This window comes from Vicia villosa, unplaced genomic scaffold (genome assembly GCF_029867415.1).
Source record: "Vicia villosa cultivar HV-30 ecotype Madison, WI unplaced genomic scaffold, Vvil1.0 ctg.003635F_1_1, whole genome shotgun sequence".
NCBI classification, from domain to species: Eukaryota; Viridiplantae; Streptophyta; class Magnoliopsida; order Fabales; family Fabaceae; genus Vicia; species Vicia villosa.
Window position 1 is genome coordinate 6,907 of NW_026706258.1, and position 3,453 is coordinate 10,359.

Sequence of the window (3,453 nt, forward strand, 5' to 3'; positions counted from 1 at the left end):
TTTGTTGTTGTGTTTTTATAGTGTTTTTGTAAATGCTAAAAACTAGGCTAAATAATCTAAATTCTTAACAATAACTTAATAATAATTACAATTAAAGCAACCAAAATAAAAAGAATAAACAAGAACTCAGCACATGGAACGTCTATGGTGCCATTCTTTATTTTGACTTTTCCACCAAACTTACGGCCAATCATAGCGCGACGTGTGGCATATATGAAATAAAAAAAAACAAAAAAAAAACAAGCAGCACATATACTAGATCTGAGAACGAACCCATCAAACATGTTCTCTGCCTCTCTCAAATTGAATCAAACAAGCAACATATATATATTTCATCAGAACTATGCTATTAAAAGAGAAGAACAGAGGGTTACCGGAGGAGAGTATCATGGCGTAACTTGCACGATCGGGGGCGGATGGCGGCGCTTCCTCTGATGTCGGTCGGAGGCACTGTTGACGGTGGTCTCATGGTGGTGTTCGCCGGGGGCTGACGGTGTTGTTGTTGGATCTGACAGTTGGGGGTCGCGTTTGCGGCTTCAAGCAGGGAACGTTCTCCGGCGTGGGGCGGTTGACGTGTTGCTGGTGGAGTTTTTCCTTCTTCCTTGTTTCTCTGCAAAAACAACAACAACAAAAACTGTCCAAAAATTATATTAGTTAGGCTTATGATTTTCTTTGAATTAGATTGGTGTAATGGTAAATGGCTAGTGGAGAAATTATATGAAATATGATGTTTTGATAATGGTGTTAGATTTGTGAGAAATTTGTATTATTGAATTATGGTTTGTACTGGTTAGAGGAAATTTGCACGTGAAATTGAAAAGAAAGTTTTGACTGAAAATCTGTATTGTGGTGAAAATAGAGGAGTGGTATAAATTAGGATTGGAAGTGTTAGTCGGTTACTGTACGTGAGAGTCCCCCCAATGGGTGAGAAAATATTATCTATTTATATTAGAACAAAAGTAGGTTAACATACTTGGAAAAAATCAATCCAATTAATTACGAATAAATCAAGAATAATCACAAATTTTATTTGATTTTAATTCATGATTCTTTCTAAGTTAATTGTATCAATTACTATCCTAAAATAAAGAAACATAATCTCTCACAATCTTTTTTTTGTTTTTTCTCTTAAATTTGACTATTTCATACACAAAATAATAAATTAAGATAAAAAATAATATTTTAAAAATTCTCCTAAAATAGACAACGAAAATAATATTTTAAATTATAAAAAAAACTTATTTTTGTGATTTTTGAATATAAATAAAAAATAAAATTAAAACTAAGGTATAAACAAAATGAAAAGGAAAACTGTCAGAAGTGAGATTCGAACCCGACATCTTGCACTTGCAAATCTTAACTCCTTACCAATTGTGCGATATTATTTATTTGAAATAAAAAGCCAATTGAAAGTATATGAAGCATCGACCAGCATTTTGCTATTTTTTAAAATATAAATAATTTAAGGGTAAACTATTATATTTTAAAATAGACTTTAAATCGAATATTTATAAAATTCAGGATGTCAATGTAAATGAATCCAAGATTTTATAAAAATCCAATTTTGAAAATAATTTCGAATTTTTTTTCTTTTTTTGAAAATGTGGGCAAATTTTGGGGTATGACACCCGTGGGTCCTTGTACGAAGCCCAAGAGGAGGCTATCCGAGGGTCCTTGCATTGTAAGCCCAAGAGGAGGCTATGGGAGGGACAATCCAGGGTCCTTGCATTGTAAGCCCAAGAGGAGGCTATGGGAGGGTCACTCGTTTGTACAAAGCCCAAGAGGAGGCATGGTATAGTTGGTTTGAGCTCTTAGAGCGATTTCACCGGGAAACCATACTCTATGTCCTAACCTAAACTAGGGAGATTCTTTGCACGAAGCCCAATAGGAGGCTATGGGGAACCTAGTGTTGTACTAAGTTGAATAAGCATATATAACACAATCACAAGTATGAACAAGTACGAACAAACATGAACAAGTACATGAACAAATATGAACAGTTATACATATATGACAAAGTGTGTGTATATAATGGAGTTTATGAAGGAAATATACCTGTAAGCATGATCCATTTGTATACACAGGGCTCGGGACTCACACTCGGGGAGAAGTCCACTTGAGTTTATTCAAAGCTATGTAAACAGGTATTTACAAAGGGGCTTGGGACTTATACCTACATGGAGGCCCATGGTATTTTTGGGAAGATTTAAAGAAAACCTTCATTTTTGATTTGTTGTTCGAAGTAAAAAACAAATTGATCGAGATATGTACAAAAAGGCGTACAATGAAATACCTAATTTCATGTACAGGAATGGGACTTATACCTACATGGAGGCCCATGTTTTTATAAAACATGATTGATCGTTTTGTTAAAAAAATGCGTCGTTAGAAAAACTGATTGAAAGTTTTTGTTTTGAAAGAAGTTTATTGTTTAAAGAAAAAAACTGTATAAAAGGAAAAAGGAGTGGGTCTTATACTCTCTAATATTCGAGAGGCCCCACATCGTTTTGAAAATCAATTGATCAATTAAAAAGATTTAATCAATAGTTTCAAAAAGAAATGGTTTATCGTCTTTGAAAAGAATCGCGATCGCTTGTATTAAAATGATTTGAATTTGACAAAAGTCAACTTAATTAAGTTTAAATCAAATTTTAATGCTTAATTAAGACCTAAGTAATTTAGTGTTTGATCACAAAACTATTTACAAGTGATTAGGTTTGAAAATTAAATGAAAAACAATATTTAAAGTATTTAAAAACACTTAAAAATGTATCATTTTAAACCTAATTAAAAACATATTAAATAAATCTTTTTTTGTGATTTTTTTGATATTGTCAAAATATGTATATTAAATAAGAAGTGTTTAAAAAATGAAGAAAAAATAAGTTGATTTGATTGGTTAAATTAAATGATGAAGTTGTGAAGAAAATGAAGAAAAATAGTGTCAAAAAAATAGGTTTGGTCCTGCCAGGGTTTGAACCTACGCCCTAAGGTTCACCACTCAAAACAACAACCAACTGAGCTGCGCGTGCAGCTTGTTTATGATACGCGTTCAACACATTATATTTTAAAACAATTATTTGAATTCTTTGAACGAAAATCTGGCGCCAAGAACACACCCTAACTGAAATTCAAAAATCTTCAAAACTGTGTTGTTTTGATCGATCAAAGGGTCTATCTCACTTGGTTTTTCACGAGAAACATGATGGTGCCCTCATAATTCATTTATTTTCACTCTAAGGGGGTCAATTTTCTGATGAACACGAAGAACCCTAATTCTGAGATTGATCATGAAATCGTGTATGTGCAAGATAAATAGCAATTGATTGAGGGTTAATGATCCTCATAGGTGCAGAAACAAGATGGTATGCTCATATTTCATTTATGATGCGTGCAAGTATGAGTTTGAAGTTCATGAGCACTTACCTTAAAAACGGCACACCTGAGAATCGA